Below are 23,319 nucleotides of genomic sequence, written 5' to 3'. Positions count from 1 at the left end.
ATATAACAGGACGGGCTGTGTCAGCAGAGCGCCACGTGCCACCTGTGACGAACGGCACCTGTCCCTCTCCCCAAGAACCATCGGCGTCTGGAAGCCATATAAACTACGATCACCGCTGAATTTATCATTTGGCAGACGAGGTCATGGCAACGCAACATTCTCTTGATCGTTTTCCGTTGCCTGCGCTGGTTCCTACAGATCCGGCGCAGTACTACCGCGAACCAGCGTCAACAGTGCATCGACCATGCTTATTTAAAGCGCGCGTGTCTTACATCAGGAAGATATAACAGGACGGGCTGTGTCAGCAGAGCGCCACGTGCCACCTGTGACGAACGCCACCTGCCCCTCTCCCCATGAACAATCGGCATCTGGAAGCCACATAAACTACGATCACCGCAGAATTCATCACATGGCAAATGAGGTCACGTCAACGAAACATTCTGTTGATCGTTTTCCGTCGCCTACGCAGGCTCCAACAGATCCGGCGCAGTACTACCGCGAACCAGCGTCAACAGTGCCTCGACCATGCTTATTTAAAGCGCGAGTGTCTTACATCAGGAAGATATAACAGGACGGGCTGTGTCAGCAGAGCGCCACGTGCCACCTGTGACGAACGCCACCTGCCCCTCTCCCCATGAACTATCGGCATCTGGAAGCCACATAAACTACGATCACCGCAGAATTCATCACATGGCAAATGAGGTCACGTCAACGCAACATTCTGGGTATCGTTTTCCGTTGCCTGCGCTGGTTCCTACAGATCCGGCGCAGTACTACCGCGAAGCAGCGTCAACAGTGCATCGACCATGCTTATTTAAAGCGCGTGTGTCTTACATCAGGAAGATATAACAGGATGGGCTGTGTCAGCAGAGCGCCACGTGCCACATGTGACGAACGCCACCTGTCCCTCTCCCCAAGAACCATCGCCATCTGGAAGCCACATAAACTACGATCAACGCAGAATTCATCACACGGCAAATGAGGTCCCGGCAACGCAACACTCTGTTGATCGTTTTCCGTCGTCTACGCAGGCTCCAACAGATCCGGCGCAGTACGACCGCGAACCAGCGTCAACAGTGCATCGACCATGCTTATTTAAAGCGCGCGTGTCTTACATCAGGAAGATATAACAGGACGGGCTGTGTCAGCAGAGCGCCACGTGCCACCTGTGACGAACGCCACCTGCCCCTCTCCCCATGAACCATCGGCATCTGGAAGCCACATAAACTACGATCACCGCAGAATTCATCACATGGCAAATGAGGTCACGTCAACGAAACATTCTGTTGATCGTTTTCCGTCGCCTACGCAGACTCCAACAGATCCGGCGCAGTACTACCGCGAACCAGCGTCAACAGTGCATCGACCATGCTTATTTAAAGCGCGAGTGTCTTACATCAGGAAGATATAACAGGACGGGCTGTGTCAGCAGAGCGCCACGTGCCACATGTGACGAACGCCACCTGTCCCTCTCCCCAAGAACCATCGCCATCTGGAAGCCACATAAACTACGATCAACGCAGAATTCATCACACGGCAAATGAGGTCCCGGCAACGCAACACTCTGTTGATCGTTTTCCGTTGCCTGCGCTGGTTCCTACAGATCCGGCGCAGTACTACCGCGAACCAGCGTCAACAGTGCATCGACCATGCTTATTTAAAGCGCGTGTGTCCTACATCAGGAAGATATAACAGGACGGGCTGTGTCAGCAGAGCGCCACGTGCCACCTGTGACGAACGCCACCTGTACCTCTCCCCAAGAACCATCGGCATCTGGAAGCCATATAAACTACGATCACCGCTGAATTTATCACTTGGCAGACGAGGTCACGTCAACGAAACATTCTGTTGATCGTTTTCCGTTGTCTGCGCTGGTTCCTACAGATCCGGCGCAGTACTACCGCGAACCAGCGTCAACAGTGCATCGACCATGCTTATTTAAAGCGCGTGTGTCCTACATCAGGGAGATATAACAGGACGGGCTGTGTCAGCAGAGCGCCACGTGCCACCTGTGACGAACGGCACCTGTCCCTCTCCCCAAGAACCATCGGCGTCTGGAAGCCATATAAACTACGATCACCGCTGAATTTATCACTTGGCAGACGAGGTCACGGCAACGCAACATTCTCTTGATCGTTTTCCGTTGCCTGCGCTGGTTCCTACAGATCCGGCGCAGTACTACCGCGAACCAGCGTCAACAGTGCATCGACCATGCTTATTTAAAGCGCGCGTGTCTTACATCAGGAAGATATAACAGGACGGGCTGTGTCAGCAGAGCGCCACGTGCCACCTGTGACGAACGCCACCCGCCCCTCTCCCCATGAACCATCGGCATCTGGAAGCCACATAAACTACGATCACCGCAGAATTCATCACATGGCAAATGAGGTCACGTCAACGAAACATTCTGTTGATCGTTTTCCGTCGCCTACGCAGGCAAGGCTCCAACAGATCCGGCGCAGTACTACCGCGAACCAGCGTCAACAGTGCATCGACCATGCTTATTTAAAGCGCGAGTGTCTTACATCAGGAAGATATAACAGGACGGGCTGTGTCAGCAGAGCGCCACGTGCCACCTGTGACGAACGCCACCTGCCCCTCTCCCCATGAACCATCGGCATCTGGAAGCCACATAAACTACGATCACCGCAGAATTCATCACATGGCAAATGAGGTCACGTCAACGAAACATTCTGTTGATCGTTTTCCGTCGCCTACGCAGGCTCCAACAGATCCGGCGCAGTACTACCGCGAACCAGCGTCAACAGTGCATCGACCATGCTTATTTAAAGCGCGTGTGTCCTACATCAGGGAGATATAACAGGACGGGCTGTGTCAGCAGAGCGCCACGTGCCACCTGTGACGAACGGCACCTGTCCCTCTCCCCAAGAACCATCGGCGTCTGGAAGCCATATAAACTACGATCACCGCTGAATTTATCATTTGGCAGACGAGGTCACGGCAACGCAACATTCTCTTGATCGTTTTCCGTTGCCTGCGCTGGTTCCTACAGATCCGGCGCAGTACTACCGCGAACCAGCGTCAACAGTGCATCGACCATGCTTATTTAAAGCGCGCGTGTCTTACATCAGGAAGATATAACAGGACGGGCTGTGTCAGCAGAGCGCCACGTGCCACCTGTGACGAACGCCACCTGCCCCTCTCCCCATGAACAATCGGCATCTGGAAGCCACATAAACTACGATCACCGCAGAATTCATCACATGGCAAATGAGGTCACGTCAACGAAACATTCTGTTGATCGTTTTCCGTCGCCTACGCAGGCTCCAACAGATCCGGCGCAGTACTACCGCGAACCAGCGTCAACAGTGCCTCGACCATGCTTATTTAAAGCGCGAGTGTCTTACATCAGGAAGATATAACAGGACGGGCTGTGTCAGCAGAGCGCCACGTGCCACCTGTGACGAACGCCACCTGCCCCTCTCCCCATGAACTATCGGCATCTGGAAGCCACATAAACTACGATCACCGCAGAATTCATCACATGGCAAATGAGGTCACGTCAACGCAACATTCTGGGTATCGTTTTCCGTTGCCTGCGCTGGTTCCTACAGATCCGGCGCAGTACTACCGCGAACCAGCGTCAACAGTGCATCGACCATGCTTATTTAAAGCGCGTATGTCCTACATCAGGAAGATATAACAGGACGGGCTGTGTCAGGAGAGCGCCACGTGCCACCTGTGACGAACGCCACCTGTACCTCTCCCCAAGAACCATCGGCATCTGGAAGCCATATAAACTACGATCACCGCTGAATTTATCACTTGGCAGACGAGGTCACGGCAACGCAACATTCTCTTGATCGTTTTCCGTTGCCTGCGCTGGTTCCTACAGATCCGGCGCAGTACTACCGCGAACCAGCGTCAACAGTGCATCGACCATGCTTATTTAAAGCGCGCGTGTCTTACATCAGGAAGATATAACAGGACGGGCTTTGTCAGCAGAGCGCCACGTGCCACCTGTGACGAACGCCACCTGCCTCTCCCCCCATGAATCATCGGCGTCTGGAAGCCACATAAACTACGATCACCGCTGAATTCATCACCTGGCAAATGAGGTCACGTCAACGAAACATTCTGTTGATCGTTTTCCGTCGCCTACGCAGGCTCCAACAGATCCGGCGCAGTACTACCGCGAACCAGCGTCAACCGTGCATCGACCATGCTGATTTAAAGCGCGAGTGTCTTACATCAGGAAGATATAACAGGACGCGCTGTGCCAGCAGAGCGCCACGTGCCACATGTGACGAACGCCACCTGTCCCTCTCCCCAAGAACCATCGCCATCTGGAAGCCACATAAACTACGATCACCGCAGAATTCATCATACGGCAAATGTAGTCACGGCAACGCAACATTCTGTTGATCGTTTTCCGTTGCCTGCGATGGTTCCTACAGATCCGGCGCAGTACTACCGCGAACCAGCGTCAACAGTGCATCGACCATGCTTATTTAAAGCGCGTGTGTCCTACATCAGGAAGATATAACAGGACGGGCTGTGTCAGCAGAGCGCCACGTGCCACCTGTGACGAACGCCACCTGTACCTCTCCCCAAGAACCATCGTCATCTGGAAGCCATATGAGCGACGATCACCGCTGAATTTATCACTTGGCAGACGAGCTCACGTCAACGAAACATTCTGTTGATCGTTTTGCGTTGTCTGCGATGGTTCCTACAGATCCGGCGCAGTACTACCGCGAACCAGTGTCAACAGTGCATCGACCATGCTTATTTAAAGCGCGTGTGTCCTACATCAGGGAGATATAACAGGACGGGCTGTGTCAGCAGAGCGCCACGTGCCACCTGTGACGAACGCCACCTGTCCTTCTCCCCAAGAACCATCGGCGTCTGGAAGCCATATAAACTACGATCACCGCTGAATTTATCACTTGGCAGACGAGGTCACGTCAACGAAACATTCTGTCGATCGTTTTCCGTTGTCTGCGCTGGTTCCTACAGATCCGGCGCAGTACTACCGCGAACCAGCGTCAACAGTGCATCGACCATGCTTATTTAAAGCGCGTGTGTCCTACATCAGGGAGATATAACAGGACGGGCTGTGTCAGCAGAGCGCCACGTGCCACCTGTGACGAACGGCACCTGTCCCTCTCCCCAAGAACCATCGGCGTCTGGAAGCCATATAAACTACGATCACCGCGGAATTTATCACTTGGCAGACGAGGTCACGGCAACGCAACATTCTCTTGATCGTTTTCCGTTGCCTGCGCTGGTTCCTACAGATCCGGCGCAGTACTACCGCGAACCAGCGTCAACAGTGCATCGACCATGCTTATTTAAAGCGCGCGTGTCTTACATCAGGAAGATATGACAGGACGGGCTGTGTCAGCAGAGCGCCACGTGCCACCTGTGACGAACGCCACCTGCCCCTCTCCCAATGAACCATCGGCATCTGGAAGCCACATAAACTACGATCACCGCAGAATTCATCACCTGGCAAATGAGGTCACGTCAACGAAACATTCTGTTGATCGTTTTCCGTCGCCTACGCAGGCTCCAACAGATCCGGCGCAGTACTACCGCGAACCAGCGTCAACAGTGCATCGAACATGCTTATTTAAAGCGCGCGTGTCTTACATCAGGAAGATATAACAGGACGGGCTGTGTCAGCAGAGCGCCACGTGCCACATGTGACGAACGCCACCTGTCCCTCTCCCCAAGAACCATCGCCATCTGGAAGCCACATAAACTACGATCACCGCAGAATTCATCATACGGCAAATGAGGTCACGGCAACGCAACATTCTGTTGATCGTTTTCCGTTGCCTGCGATGGTTCCTACAGATCCGGCGCAGTACTACCGCGAACCAGCGTCAACAGTGCATCGACCATGCTTATTTAAAGCGCGTGTGTCCTACATCAGGAAGATATAACAGGACGGGCTGTGTCAGCAGAGCGCCACGTGCCACCTGTGACGAACGCCACCTGTACCTCTCCCCAAGAACCATCGGCATCTGGAAGCCACATAAACTACGATCACCGCTGAATTTATCACTTGGCAGACGAGGTCACGTCAACGAAACATTCTGTTGATCGTTTTGCGTTGTCTGCGCTGGTTCCTACAGATCCGGCGCAGTACTACCGCGAACCAGTGTCAACAGTGCATCGACCATGCTTATTTAAAGCGCGTGTGTCCTACATCAGGGAGATATAACAGGACGGGCTGTGTCAGCAGAGCGCCACGTGCCACCTGTGACGAAAGCCACCTGTCCCTCTCCCCAAGAACCATCGGCGTCTGGAAGCCATATAAACTACGATCACCGCTGAATTTATCACTTGGCAGACGAGGTCACGGCAACGCAACATTCTCTTGATCGTTTTCCGTTGCCTGCGCTGGTTGCTACAGATCAGGCGCAGTACTACCGCGAACCAGCGTCAACAGTGCGTCGACCATGCTTATTTAAAGCTCGCGTGTCTTACATCAGGGAGTTATAACAGGACGGGCTGTGTCAGCAGAGCGCCACGTGCCACCTGTGACGAACGCCACCTGCCCCTCTCCCCATGAACCATCGGCATCTGGAAGCCACATAAACTACGACCACCGCAGAATTCATCACATGGCAAATGAGGTCACGTCAACGAAACATTCTGTTGATCGTTTTCCGTCGCCTACGCAGGCTCCTACAGATCCGACGCAGTACTACCGCGAACCAGCGTCAACAGTGCATCGACCATGCTTATTTAAAGCGCGAGTGTCTTACATCAGGAAGATATAACAGGACGGGCTGTGTCAGCAGAGCGCCACGTGCCACATGTGACGAACGCCACCTGTCCCTCTCCCCAAGAACCATCGCCATCTGGAAGCCACATAAACTACGATCACCGCAGAATTCATCACACGGCAAATGAGGTCACGGCAACGCAACATTCTGTTGATCGTTTTCCGCTGCCTGCGATGGTTCCTACAGATCCGGCGCAGTACTACCGCGAACCAGCGTCAACAGTGCATCGACCATGCTTATTTAAAGCGCGTGTGTCCTACATCAGAAAGATATAACAGGACGGGCTGTGTCAGCAGAGCGCCACGTGCCACCTGTGACGAACGCCACCTGTACCTCTCCCCAAGAACCATCGGCATCTGGAAGCCATATAAACTACGATCACCGCTGAATTTATCACTTGGCAGACGAGGTCACGTCAACGAAACATTCTGTTGATCGTTTTCCGTTGTCTGCGCTGGTTCCTACAGATCCGGCGCAGTACTACCGCGAACCAGCGTCAACAGTGCATCGACCATGCTTATTTAAAGCGCGTGTGTCCTACATCAGGGAGATATAACAGGACGGGCTGTGTCAGCAGAGCGCCACGTGCCACCTGTGACGAACGCCACCTGTACCTCTCCCCAAGAACCATCGGCATCTGGAAGCCATATAAACTACGATCACCGCTGAATTTATCACTTGGCAGACGAGGTCACGTCAACGAAACATTCTGTCGATCGTTTTCCGTTGTCTGCGCTGGTTCCTACAGATCCGGCGCAGTACTACCGCGAACCAGCGTCAACAGTGCATCGACCATGCTTATTTAAAGCGCGTGTGTCCTACATCAGGGAGATATAACAGGACGGGCTGTGTCAGCAGAGCGCCACGTGCCACCTGTGACGAACGGCACCTGTCCCTCTCCCCAAGAACCATCGCCGTCTGGAAGCCATATAAACTACGATCACCGCTGAATTTATCACTTGGCAGACGAGGTCACGGCAACGCAACATTCTCTTGATCGTTTTCCGTTGCCTGCGCTGGTCCCTACAGATCCGGCGCAGTACTACCGCGAACCAGCGTCAACAGTGCATCGACCATGCTTATTTAAAGCGCGCGTGTCTTACATCAGGAAGATATGACAGGACGGGCTGTGTCAGCAGAGCGCCACGTGCCACCTGTGACGAACGCCACCTGCCCCTCTCCCCATGAACCATCGGCATCTGGAAGCCACATAAACTACGATCACCGCAGAATTCATCACCTGGCAAATGAGGTCACGTCAACGAAACATTCTGTTGATCGTTTTCCGTCGCCTACGCAGGCTCCAACAGATCCGGCGCAGTACTACCGCGAACCAGCGTCAACAGTGCATCGAACATGCTTATTTAAAGCGCGCGTGTCTTACATCAGGAAGATATAACAGGACGGGCTGTGTCAGCAGAGCGCCACGTGCCACATGTGACGAACGCCACCTGTCCCTCTCCCCAAGAACCATCGCCATCTGGAAGCCACATAAACTACGATCACCGCAGAATTCATCATACGGCAAATGAGGTCACGGCAACGCAACATTCTGTTGATCGTTTTCCGTTGCCTGCGATGGTTCCTACAGATCCGGCGCAGTACTACCGCGAACCAGCGTCAACAGTGCATCGACCATGCTTATTTAAAGCGCGTGTGTCCTACATCAGGGAGATATAACAGGACGGGCTGTGTCAGCAGAGCGCCACGTTCCACCTGTGACGAACGCCACCTGTCCCTCTCCCCAAGAACCATCGGCGTCTGGAAGCCATATAAACTACGATCACCGCTGAATTTATCACTTGGCAGACGAGGTCACGGCAACGCAACATTCTCTTGATCGTTTTCCGTTGCCTGCGCTGGTTGCTACAGATCCGGCGCAGTACTACCGCGAACCAGCGTCAACAGTGCATCGACCATGCTTATTTAAAGCGCGCGTGTCTTACATCAGGGAGATATAACAGGACGGGCTCTGTCAGCAGAGCGCCACGTGCCACCTGTGACGAACGCCACCTGCCCCTCTCCCCATGAACCATCGGCATCTGGAAGCCACATAAACTACGACCACCGCAGAATTCATCACATGGCAAATGAGGTCACGTCAACGAAACATTCTGTTGATCGTTTTCCGTCGCCTACGCAGGCTCCTACAGATCCGGCGCAGTACTACCGCGAACCAGCGTCAACAGTGCATCGACCATGCTTATTTAAAGCGCGAGTGTCTTACATCAGGAAGATATAACAGGACGGGCTGTGTCAGCAGAGCGCCACGTGCCACATGTGACGAACGCCACCTGTCCCTCTCCCCAAGAACCATCGCCATCTGGAAGCCACATAAACTACGATCACCGCAGAATTCATCACACGGCAAATGAGGTCACGGCAACGCAACATTCTCTTGATCGTTTTCCGTTGCCTGCGCTGGTCCCTACAGATCCGGCGCAGTACTACCGCGAACCAGCGTCAACAGTGCATCGACCATGCTTATTTAAAGCGCGCGTGTCCTACATCAGGGAGATATAACAGGACGGGCTGTGTCAGCAGAGCGCCACGTGCCACCTGTGACGAACGGCACCTGTCCCTCTCCCCAAGAACCATCGCCATCTGGAAGCCATATAAACTACGATCACCGCTGAATTTATCACTTGGCAGACGAGGTCACGGCAACGCAACATTCTCTTGATCGTTTTCCGTTGCCTGCGCTGATCCCTACAGATCCGGCGCAGTACTACCGCGAACCAGCGTCAACAGTGCATCGACCATGCTTATTTAAAGCGCGCGTGTCTTACATCAGGAAGATATGACAGGACGGGCTGTGTCAGCAGAGCGCCACGTGCCACCTGTGACGAACGCCACCTGTCCCTCTCCCCAAGAACCATCGGCGTCTGGAAGCCATATAAACTACGATCACCGCAGAATTTATCACTTGGCAGACGAGGTCACGTCAACGAAACATTCTGTTGATCGTTTTCAGTTTGCTGTGCTGGTTCCTACAGATCCGGCGCAGTACTTCCGCGAACCAGCGTCAACAGCGCATCGACCATGCTTATTTAAAGCGCGTGTGTCTTACATCAGGAAGATATAACAGGACGGGCTGTGTCAGCAGAGCGCCACGTGCCACCTGTGACGAACGCCACCTGTCCCTCTCCCCAAGAACCATCGGCATCTGGAAGCCACATAAACTACGATCACCGCTGAATTTATCACTTGGCAGACGAGGTCACGGCAACGCAACATTCTGTTGATCGTTTTCCGTTGCCTGCGCTGGTTCCTACAGATCCGGCGCAGTACTACCGCGAACCAGCGTCAACAGTGCATCGACCATGCTTATTTAAAGCGCGTGTGTCTTACATCAGGAAGATATAACAGGACGGGCTGTGTCAGCAGAGCGCCACGTGCCACCTGTGATGAACGCCACCTGTCCCTCCCCCCAAGAACCGTCGGCGTCTGGAAGCCAGATAAAGTACGATCACCGCAGAATTTATCACTTGGCAGACGAGGTCACGTCAACGAAACATTCTGTTGATCGTTTCCCGTTTGCTCTGCTGGTTCCTACAGATCCGGCACAGTACTACCGCGAATCAGCGTCAACAGTGCATCGACCATGCTTATTTAAAGCGCGTGTGTCTTACATCAGGAAGATATAACAGGACGGGCTGTGTCAGCAGAGCGCCACGTGCCACCTGTGACGAACGCCACCTGTCCCTCTCCCCAAGAACCATCGGCATCTGGAAGCCACATAAACTACGATCACCGCAGAATTCATCACATGGCAAATGAGGTCACGGCAACGCAACATTCTGTTGATCGTTTTCCGTTTGCTGCGCTGGTTCCTACAGATCCGGCGCAGTAGTACCGCGAACCAGCGTCAACAGTGCATCGACCGTGCTTATTTAAAGCGCGTGTGTCTTACATCAGGAAGATATAACAGGACGGGCTGTGTCAGCAGAGTGCCACGTATTACCTATGACGAACGCCACCTGTCCATCTCCCCAAGAACCATCGGCGTCTGGAAGCCATATACACTACGATCACCGCAGAATTTATCACTTGGCAGACGAGGTCACGTCAACGAAACATTCTGTTGATCGTTTTCCGTTTGCTGTGCTGGTTCCTACAGATCCGGCGCAGTAGTACCGCGAACCAGCGTCAACAGTGCATCGAGCGTGCTTATTTAAAGCGCGTGTGTCTTACATCAGGAAGATATAACAGGACGGGCTGTGTCAGCAGAGCGCGAAGTGCCACCTGTGACGAACGCCACCTGTCCCTCTCCCCAAGAACCATCGGCGTCTGGAAGCCATGTAAACTACGATCATCGCAGAATTTATCACTTGGCAGACGAGGTCACGTCAACGAAACATTCTGTTGATCGTTTTCCGTTTGCTGTGCTGGTTCCTACAGATCCGGCGCAGTACTACCGCGAACCAGCGTCAACAGTGCATCGACCATGCTTACTTAAAGCGCGTGTGTCTTACATCAGGAAGATATAACAGGACGGGCTGTGTCAGCAGAGCGCCACGTGCCACCTGTGACGAACGCCACCTGTCCCTCTCCCCAAGAACCATCGGCATCTGGAAGCCACATAAACTACGATCACCGCAGAATTCATCACATGGCAAATGAGGTCACGGCAACGCAACATTCTGTTGATCGTTTTCCGTTTGCTGCGCTGGTTCCTACAGATCCGGCGCAGTAGTACCGCGAACCAGCGTCAACAGTGCATCGACCGTGCTTATTTAAAGCGTGTGTGTCTTACATCAGGAAGATATAACAGGACGGGCTGTGTCAGCAGAGTGCCACGTATTACCTATGAGGAACGCCACCTGTCCCTCTCCCCAAGAACCATCGGCATCTGGAAGCCATATAAACTACGATCACCGCAGAATTTATCACTTCGCAGACGAGGTCACGTCAACGAAACATTCCGTTGATCGTTTTCCGTTTGCTGTGCTGGTTCCTACAGATCCGGCGCAGTAGTACCGCGAACCAGCGTCAACAGTGCATCGATCGTGCTTATTTAAAGCGCGTGTGTCTTACTTCAGGAAGATATAACAGGACGGGCTGTGTCAGCAGAGTGCCACGTATTACCTATGAGGAACGCTACCTGTCCATCTCCCCAAGAACCATCGGCATCTGGAAGCCACATAAACTACGTTCACCGCAGAATTCATCACATGGCAAATGAGGTCACGTCAACGAAACATTCCGTTGATCGTTTTCCGTTGCCTGCGCTGGTTCCTACTGATCCGGCGCAGTACTACCGCGAACCAGCGTCAACAGTGCATCGACCATGCTTATTTAAAGCGCGTGTGTCTTACATCAGGAAGATATAACAGGACGGGCTGTGTCAGCAGAGCGCCACGTGCCACCTGTGACGCACGCCACCTGTCCCTCTCCCCAAGAACCATCGGCATCTGGAAGCCACATAAACTACGATTACCGCAGAATTCATCACATGGCAAATGAGGTCACGTCAACGAAACATTCTGTAGATCGTGTTCCGTTGCCTGCGCTGGTTCCTACAGATCCGGCGCAGTACTACCGCGAACCAGCGTCAACAGTGCATCGACCATGCTTATTTAAAGCGCGTGTGTCTTACATCAGGAAGATATAACAGGACGGGCTTTGTCAGCAGAGCGCCACGTGCCACCTGTGACGAACGCCACCTGTCCCTCTCCCCAAGAACCATCGGCGTCTGGAAGCCATATAAACTACGATCACCGCAGAATTTATCACTTGGCAGACGAGGTCACGTCAACGAAACCTTCTGTTGATCGTTTTCCGTTGCCTGCGCTGGTTCCTTCAGATCCGGCGCAGTACTACAGCGAACCAGCGTCAACAGTGCATCGACCATGCTTATTTAAAGCGCGTGTGTCTTACATCAGGAAGATATAACAGGACGGGCTGTGTCAGCAGAGCGCCACGTGCCACCTGTGACGAACGCCACCTGTCCCTCTCCCCAAGAACCATCCGCATCTGGAAGCCACATAAACTACGATCACCGCAGAATTCATCACATGGCAAATGAGGTCACGGCAACGCAACATTCTGTTGATCGTTTTCCGTTGTCTGCGCTGGTTCCTACAGATCCGGCGCAGTACTACCGCGAACCAGCGTCAACAGTGCATCGAGCGTGCTTATTTAAACGCGGTTGTCTTACATCATGAAGCTATAACAGGACGGGCTGTGTCAGCAGAGTGCCACGTATTACCTATGAGGAACGCCACCTGTCCATCTCCCCAAGAACCATCGGCATTTTGAAGCCATATATACTAGGATAACCGCAGAATTTATCATGAGAGCAGCGTTCTGGGCAAGTTGGTAATCCATTACTTAAATAATATTGCGCGGCAAAAAATAAACAAAAAATAACAAAATAAACTCAGTTGAAAGTTTGCGCTTTTCGTGTCGACTTCTCTCACGTCCCTGTCGTTTTTTTGTCGCGCAATATCATTTAAGTAAAAAATTTATCACTTGGCAGATGAGGTCACGGCAACGCAACATTTTGTTGATCACTTTCCGTCACCTACGCTGGTTCCTACAGATCCGGCGCAGTACTACCGCGAACCAGCGTCAACAGTGACTGGACCATGCTTATGTAGAGCGCGTGTGTCTTACATCATGAAGGTATAGCAGGACGCGCTGTGTCAGCAGAGTGCCACGTACTACCTGTGAGGAACGCCACCTGTCCATCTCCCTAACAACCATCGGCATTTTGAAGCCGTATACACTAGGATAACCACAGAATTTATCATGAGAGCAGCATTCAGGGCAAGTTGGTAATCCATTACTTAAATGATATTTCGCGGCAAAAACTAAACAAAAATTAACAAAATAAACGTAGTGGAAAGTTTGCGCTTGGTGTGTCGTCTTCTCTCACGTCCGTGTCGTTTTTTTGTTGCGGAATATCATTTAAGTAAAAAATTTATCACTTGGCAGATGAGGTCACTGCAGCGGAACATTCTTTTGAACGTTTTCCGTCGCCTACGCAGGCTCCTACAGGTCCCGTCCAGTACTGCGGCTAACGAGCGTCAACACTGCATCGGTCATCCTTATTTAAAGCACGTGTGCCTTACATGACAAAGCTATAACAGGACGGGCTGTGTCAGCAGAGCGCCACGTGCCACCTGTGACGAACGCCGCCTGTCCATCTCCCCAAGAACCAACGGCATTTGGAAGCGATATAAACTGCGATCACCGCAGAATCCATCACTTGGCAGATGAGGTCACTGCAGCTGAACATTCTTTTGATCGTTTTCCGTCGCCTACGCAGGCTCCTACAGGTCCCGTCCAGTACTGCGGCTAACGAGCGTCAACACTGCATCGGTCATCCTTCTTTAAAGCACGTGTGCCTTACATGACAAAGATATAACAGGAGTGGCTGTGTCAGCAGAGCGCCACGTGCCACCTGTGACGAACGCCGCCTGTCCATCTCCCCAAGAGCCAACGGCATTTGGAAGCGATATAAACTGCGATCACCGCAGAATCCATCACTTGGCAGATGAGGTCACTGCAGCGGAACATTCTTTTGGTCGTTTTCCGTCGCCTACGCAGGCTCCTACAGGTCCCGTCCAGTACTGCGGCTAACGAGCGTCAACACTGCATCGGTCATCCTTATTTAAAGCACGTGTGCCTTACATGACAAAGATATAACAGGAGTGGCTGTGTCAGCAGAGCGCCACGTGCCACCTGTGACGAACGCCGCCTGTCCATCTCCCCAAGAACCAACGGCATTTGGAAGCGATATAAACTGCGATCACCACAGAATCCATCACTTGGCAGATGAGGTCACTGCAGCAGAACATTCTTTTGATCGTTTTCCGTCGCCTACGCAGGCTCCTACAGGTCCCGTCCAGTACTGCGGCTAACGAGCGTCAACAAAGCATCGGTCACCTTATTTAAAGCACGTGTGCCTTACATGACAAAGATATAACAGGAGTGGCTGTGTCAGCAGAGCGCCACGTGCCACCTGTGACGAACGCCGCCTGTCCATCTCCCCAAGAACCAACGGCATTTGGAAGCGATATAAACTGCGATCACCGCAGAATCCATCACTTGGCAGATGAGGTCACTGCAGCGGAACATTCTTTTGATCGTTTTCCGTCGCCTACGCAGGCTCCTACAAGTCCCGTCGAGTACTGCGGCTAACGAGCGTCAACACTGCATCGGTCATCCTTATTTAAAGCACGTGTGCCTTACATGACAAAGCTATAACCGGACGGGCTGTGTCAGCATAGTGCCACGTACCACCTGTGAGGAACGCCACCTGTCCATCTCCCCAGGAACCACCGGCATTTGGAAGCCATATAAAGTGCGATCACCGCAGAATCCATCACTTGGCAGATGAGGTCACTGCAGCGGAACATTCTTTTGATCGTTTTCCGTCGCCTACGCAGGCTCCTACAGGTCCCGTCCAGTACTGCGGCTAACGAGCGTCAACACTGCATCGGTCATCCTTATTTAAAGCACGTGTGCCTTACATGACAAAGATATAACAGGAGTGGCTGTGTCAGCAGAGCGCCATGTGCCACCTGTGACGAACGCCGCCTGTCCATCTCCCCAAGAACCAACGGCATTTGGAAGCGATATAAACAGCGATCACCGCAGAATCCATCACTTGGCAGATGAGGTCACTGCAGCGGAACATTCTTTTGATCGTTTTCCGTCGCCTACGCAGGCTCCTACAGGTCCCGTCCAGTACTGCGGCTAACGAGCGTCAACACTACATCGGTCATCCTTCTTTAAAGCACGTGTGCCTTACATGACAAAGATATAACAGGAGTGGCTGTGTCAGCAGAGCGCCACGTGCCACCTGTGACGAACGCCGCCTGTCCATCTCCCCAAGAACCAACGGCATTTGGAAGCGATATAAACTGCGATCACCGCAGAATCCATCACTTGGCAGATGAGGTCACTGCAGCGGAACATTCTTTTCATCGTTTTCCGTCGCCTATGCAAGCTCCTACAGGTCCCGTCCAGTACTGCGGCTAACGAGCGTCAACACTGCATCGGTCATCCTTCTTTAAAGCACGTGTGCCTTACATGACAAAGATATAACAGGAGTCGCTGTGTCAGCAGAGCGCCACGTGCCACCTGTGACGAACGCCGCCTGTCCATCTCCCCAAGAACCAACGGCATTTGGAAGCGATATAAACTGCGATCACCGCAGAATCCATCACTTGGCAGATGAGGTCACTGCAGCGGAACATTCTTTTCATCGTTTTCCGTCGCCTACGCAGGGTCCTACAGGTCCCGTCCTGTACTGCGGCTAACGAGCGTCAACACTGCATCGGTCATCCTTATTTAAAGCACGTGTGCCTTATATGACAAAGATATAACAGGAGTGGCTATGTCAGCAGAGCACCATGTGCCACCTGTGACGAACGCGGCCTGTCCATCTCCCCAAGAACCAACGGCATTTGATAGCCATATAAACTAGGATCACCGTAGGATTCATCACTTGGCAGACGAGGTCACAGCAACGCAACATTCTTTCGATCGTTCTCCGTCGCTTACGCAGGTTGGTTGCATTTGCGTCACTGCATAGGAATTCGTTTTCACATTTTTCTTGCCTTGCCCTCTTCTGCCAAACCATAATGCCAACGTGTAATGAGGTGCCTTGAGACATGGATTCCTTCCGAAAACAAATTGAGGAATTGCGTACCAGCATCGCGCTCTTTTACGAAAACCTTTGAAACAATGACTAATCAGGAAGGCCTGGACAAAGAAAATAAGGAGCTCTCGCGAGCGAATGAGCAGCTAAGAAAACAGGTTGCTGTATTGCAGCAATACTCCTGCACGAATAATGTGGAAAAAGAAATCAAAGCTGTACCGGAAACAAAGGGCGAAAGCTCTGAAGCAATTCCGCAACATATCGCAGAAAAAATTCGATGTCCTGTGAGTCCTGCAGATATTGATGTTGTGCACAGGCTCCCTGCTAAAGGTGGCCCGAGCCCTATTGCGCGTTCTTGTTCTCGTCAAAAGAAGACCGAATTCGCTAGAAAGGCTAGGAAGGCGCGTCTGTCAACCAGGTCCATTGGCATAACGAATCAGGGTAAGCCCATATTCGTCAAAGATCACCTGACTCCGGAGAACAAGCGGCTGTTTGGTCAAGGATTGACTATTAAAAGGGAAAAGCAGTGGCAGTTCCTTTGGGTCGACAACTGCCGCATCAAAGCAAGAAAGCCTACAGACAGCCGGGTGTACAGCATCTCTGGAGTCGATCTGGCCATTTTCGCCTGAAAAGCACTATTCATATGCCTTGATGATTGTGAACCACCCACCATGGCGTCACGCACTGTTCATCACACACCTTTCGCGGTCCGAATAATTACCCACAGTTCATATACCGCATCAGCAGCGCCCATTTCTCACACTCTTGAAATTCTATCTTTAACCTGCACATTTCAACTCAAACTAGGTGTTATATTGTATAGAAGTTGAAACAGTGACATTCCAACTGTGTTACTTCCCCCAACGCGACTTTTAAATACAATTACACGCGGCTTTCTGAAAATAAGTCTCTTGCTTCGTAAAGTCAACACAAACTACGGTAAAATGACAGCCTTCTTTCCTGCAATTTCGTTTTGCAATTCACTGCCATGAAATGTTAAGTCGTGCTCTTCACTACACTGTTTCCGGCGGCTTCTAAAACAGTTCTTACTAATAACACACCTTACCTGATAATTAGACAAGTGTATATATGTCTATATGTGTATGCATATGTATGCATGTATGTATATATGTGTATGCATATATATGTGTGTATATGTGTCTGTATGTATACGCGCGTGTATACATTAATTACTGTGTAGCCATGTTTTATTGTTTTTCTCGTTTTGTATTGATACATTATTAGCCGTTTGTAAATTAATTTTGTTGTATAGTTTGTTGTTTGACATAATCATTCTGTTACTGTCATGTTCGCACCTTCATTTACATTTCAATATATAATTATTCTTGCTCATTTTTTAGTAATCGTCAACTACCACATGTTTCATTAATTACTTCTAATATGTTGATTGTATTTTCACGCGGTTCTTACCTTCGTTTCTACTCCCAAATTATATGTTTCATAAGTGTTGTAACAGGAGGTCCCCCTGACATTTCTTTGTAATTGTATTGTCAATAATAATAATAATAATAATATTAATTGGTGTTACCACTTGATGGCACACGCTTGCCAAGCTCGCCCATGACCGTGGCGGCACGATGGCGACAGCGTGCCGCCGACGAAGTGATGACGATGTAATGACGAAGACAGAATAGAAGGACAAACGCGGTGTTGGGACGACGACGGACGGTGTGACGGCGATGGTATGACGACAGTGACATGACGATATATAAATGGTGATGATAGTATTGTCATGTCGTAGTGGCGGTCAAGGAGAGGGTAGTGAAACTGTGAATGACGAAACTAAATACTTATTGGGTGAACTTTTGTCCCTAAAAGCAAGTGACATTCAAAGCACAACGATAGCAGAGAACACAGGTGGCGATGGCCGAAAATCTGATCTGCGAGTCAAGCGCGTCGGCTTTGATACATGCCTCGACGAAGCTTCGAGTCATTGATGGTGCTCGCGTGGCTTCCACAAATCACTACAGAATTCGCGTAGCGCATGCATTCAGATTAAGCAAAGTTCAGTGACAGCAGACAACGAACGGTACCATCGATAACACTCGAGAAATTTCCGAGCATAGAGATGTGTCCTGCGCCGGGCGATAACACATTTGTTAGCCGGTGAAAAGTGGTCACCGGGCAAAGATAAACAAGTGCACCTGTCAGTATAATGGTCACAGCGGGAACACGAGAGCGTGAGTATGAATGACGAGTAGATAACGACGATGACATGATGACAACGGCATGATGACAAGCGGATGGCAAAGCTGGAATAGCGACAATGGCACTAACTGGACGACATGACGACGGCGGTGGGACAACAGATGCATCAAAGCAACTGTCTGCACCACGACGCAATGACGATGGCACGACCATGGCGGCGAAATCACGATGAAGAACGACAGCATGATTACGGTGCAATGTTGAAGAAGAAATGACGGCAATGGATCAACGGAGACGGTATGGCGACTTTGGAATGACGAGAATGGAATGGCGTTACTTGAACGAATGTAAAACCACAGCGTGACAACGATGGCATCACTACATGGCATGACGATGACTCTCTGACGACGGCGGCGTGACAACGACAGAACGAAAGTTGGATGTCGAAGTTAGAGCGACAATCACAGAACTACCACGACGGCCTCACGACGACGGTATGACAATAAATGTATGACGACGACGTAATCAAGATCATGGCGTGACAATGATATGAAGCCAACGTTATGACGACAGTAGCATGTCGACGATGTCGTCATGAGAGTCAGACGAAGAGGCTGAAGTGACGGCAATCACACGGCCGCGACGGCATGACGATGATGGTATGACAAAGCTGCAATTATAGCGACTATGCGACAATGGCGCCATCACGATGATGGTATGACAATGGCTGCATAATCATTCAATGATGACCGTTTCATTGCAATGGAATTACAAAGAAGGATCGACGTCGTCGGGAACGCTGAAATTTAAAAATTATGGAGTTTTACGTGCCGAAAACACTTTCTGATTATGAGGCACGCCGTAGTTGAGGACTCCGAAAACTTCGACTACCTGGGGTTCTTTAACGTGCGCCTAAATCTAAGCACACGGGTGTTTTCACATTTCGGCCCCATCGAAATACGGCCGCCGGGGCCGGGATTAGATCCCGCGACCTCGTGCTCAGCAGCCCAACACCATAGCCACTGAGCGACCACGGCGGGTAGCTGAAATTTAAGGGGGAATGACAACGACGGCACAAGGTTATAAGGTAGTGATGAAAATTTACTGGCATCTTGTTTCAAACGGCGATGGGACAAATTTTATTTAATAATTTATTTGTACATACTGTGAGCCCTGTTCGGGCTCTTACAGGGTGGGAAATACAATCTCATAACAAAACAGTGGCATGTGGAAATAATTATTCAGTAATTATATACAAGGCATATAAGTATAAGGCATACATATATACACTTACGATTAGGAAAACATTTCCAAATTTCTTTCAAAGAGAACCACAGAGATAATTAATCAGTAATTGTGTAAGTACAAGGCATATATTCACTTACGATTAGTAAAACAACATTTCCAAATTTCTCTCAAAGGAAACCACAGAGTGAACATCTTGAAAAACCTCGGAATTAAGTTTGTTCCAGTCAACAATTGTTTTAACCAAAAAAGAATGCTTAAATACATCAACTCTGGAGGAATAAGGCATGAAAGCATAGCTGTGATTATTCCTTGGTGATATTCTGCCAGGAGGTAGCAAGTATGGGCTGGGATCCACGTTTAGGCTTCGCGTTTGTAATTTGAACATGAATTTTAACCTATCAACCCTCCGGCGCTCAGCAAGTGTCGGAAGGTTAGCCCTATCACGTAACTCTGTAACTGATTGTGTTCGATTGTAGGAAAAGATAAACCTGGCAGCAAGACGCTGTACTTTCTCTAGTTTATTAATGAGGTATTGCTGGTATGAGTCCCAGACTATACTTGCGTACTCTAGACTAGGGCAAACAATTGCCCGGTATGCACTTAGTTTTACATCAGAACTGACAAACTTCAGTTGGCTTTTTAACAACCCGAGCTTTCGCTGTGCGGATCCACAAGTGATCGCCACATGACGGTTCCATTTTAGATCATGTGTTATAATTATTCCAAGATATTTCATTTCTTTTGTACGTTTTATCATATCACCGCCAATAGCATAGGAAAAAAAGCGCAGGTAGTTTCTTATTTGACACAGTCATGCCAGCCGACTTCTTAAAATTAATTTGCATATCCCATAAGGTACACCAGTGATTATTAATCTGCAATGACTCACTCAATAAAATTTGGTCACTGGCGCTTTTTACCCGGAAGAACACCAAACATTCATCAGCAAATAGTCGTACTTCAATTAGTGGGTTAATGCTCATGGCTATACCATTAATGTATATCAGAAACAGTACCGGCCCCAAGACCGACCCTTGTGGAACGCCGCACGTAACTGGCAATGTTGACGACCAGTCATTAGAAATTTCTACGAACTGTCGACGATTCTTTAAATAAGCCTGAAACCATCGTACGATTTTCGGACTAAGACCAGCGTCATAAAGCTTGCGCACAAGTTTTGAATGGCAAACCCTGCCAAATGCCTTGCAAAAATCCAAGTCTATGACATCTGTCTTCTGTATTGTTTATGGCTGAAGCAAAGTATTTAACTGTCTCGAACAGCTGGGTCACGGTGGAGAGGTGCCTACGAAATCCATCTTGTTTAGCATAAAATATTTTTGCGTTTCCATGTAATATGTTATATACTTGCAGAGTATGTGTTCCAACAATTTACAAACAGTGCACGTAATAAAAATAGGACAGTAATTGTTCACGTTGAATATGTCTCCTTCTTTGAAGATCGGCACTACCCTGCCCATTAGCCAAGCATCAGGTAAAGTACGGGTGTCTAATGATGCCCGAAAAATTTGTACTCGGAATTCTGCAACCCAGTCACTATAGCGTTTCAGAAATTCATTAGGTATGTCATCTGGCCCTGATGACTTCTTACAAATTAGTTTCAATAGGAGCTCTAATACTCCTTCCTTGGAAATCTGAATTTCGTCTCCGCAGGTGTCCCATGATTCCCGTATCGGGGGGTCGATTTGACGAGGCGAGAACACTGAGCAGAAGAAGTCCTTTGCCACGAGGTCTGGCTTGCTGCAAGTGCTATCGTCCACGCGGACTGCAGTTATAACTGGTTTTGAACCGGTAGCTCCAGAATCTGTCCGAACTATTGAGCATGTAATTGGTCAAAATAGTTGAAATGAAGTTGCACTGGCTGTCTTTAATTCAGTTCGGACCTGCACGCTAAGAAAAGGTATCGTGTCAGGGTTTCTTGGCGTTGCCTGCCGGCTGCGTCGTAGTCGGCGTTTCAAGTGAATTTTGGTTCTAGTGATCCATGGGTTTGCCTTTTCTACACATTTTCGTCTGACAGGTACAAACTGCGATATGCAATCTCAAACTGTTGACTTAAAATATGTCCAAAGACGCTGCACATCATTTTCCTGCGGTATCGTGTGAAAACCTAACAAGATGATCAAGGATTGATGTGTCATCTGCCCTTTGGAAATTTAGCACATGCGTGTTACAATGTTTGGCAAAACCCTTATCGTCTACCATAAAGGTGGCTGCTATGGTTTTATGGTCCAATATTCCATTTTCTACATTTTCTACATTGAGCTGTCGTCTGATAAAAATGCCAGGTCAAGTATCGTGTGGCATTGGCCCTGTATTCGCGTTGGTTCATTTACCACTTGAATTAGACTATGTTTTGCCATTATTTTCAGCATACAGTCCGCGTGTAGTCTATCGACAGTACTTGATATGCGTGCGTTCCAATCAATACCAAGCAAGTTAAAATCGCATATTAGTATTAACCTACTACGTTTTTTTAATTATGCTTACAATGTAATGATCAAGCTTCTGAAGAAAGTCTGAGGAACTACAAGGGGCACGATAAATAACACCAATTATTAAAACGAATCTATCCATAAATAATTTGCACCATATGCTCTCGTGATCCTCAATGACGGGAAGTGGTTCGTACTTAATTGAGTTCTTGATTAACAAGGCAACGCCACCGCCCCTTGTTGTCCTGTCATTACGTATGACATGAAAAGAATTAGGAAAAACTTCTTCATTTTTAATGTCGCGTTGTAACCACGTCTCCGTGATGCCAACCACGTGAGGGTATAGCATTAAAGTCAGGCATTCGAATGGTTCGTGCTTGTTAACAATGCTTCGTGCATTTATATTTAGTAGCCTTATTTCTTGGGGCTTCTGTTGTCACGAACACTCGTGGTGCCCAAATTGGCGGTTAGTGCGTGCTTCGGCTCGTCTATTTGCCGTCAAGTCCCATGTATACGCGACCTCGCCGATAAATAGTGCTCGAGTTGTATCCTTGCGCCAGACTGCCGAACAGACTGCGCTGAACGCCAAAGTAGCCTTCGTTTCTGCACAGATTCTTTTCAGCAGTCATGAGATAGTGTTATCTTCGTACCCTTAAGTTTCTTGCAGTGCTTAAAAATGGCCATTTTCTCATTGCAGTTATATAGCTTCAGGATAATGGGTCTATCTCGGTTTGCCTTCTTTTGGCCGAGCCTGTGAATCCTTTCCACTGAGGACACTGTCACACCAAGGTGGGCACCAAACACACCCTTAATTACTTTGCCTTCTATGTCTTTGTGCGTCTCATTCGGGCTCTCCTGTACACCAAAAGCCATAATATTGTTCCGTCTAGCTCTATCCTCTAAGTCATTAATTCTTTGCTGCTGTAGTCTGATAGTGCACTCAAGATCGCGTACATTACGTTCAAGTGTAACTAGCTTAGTGCATGACTGCACCACCGTGTCTAATTTTTCTTCAAAACGTGTAAGTCTATCATCATCAATGCTTGCTTGTCCAAGATAAGCTGAAGCATATCCTCAG

Source organism: Dermacentor andersoni, chromosome 9 (genome assembly GCF_023375885.2).
Source record: "Dermacentor andersoni chromosome 9, qqDerAnde1_hic_scaffold, whole genome shotgun sequence".
Lineage (NCBI taxonomy): Eukaryota > Metazoa > Arthropoda > Arachnida > Ixodida > Ixodidae > Dermacentor > Dermacentor andersoni.
The sequence above is the reverse complement of the archived record's forward strand: the minus strand, read 5'-3'. Positions refer to the sequence as shown.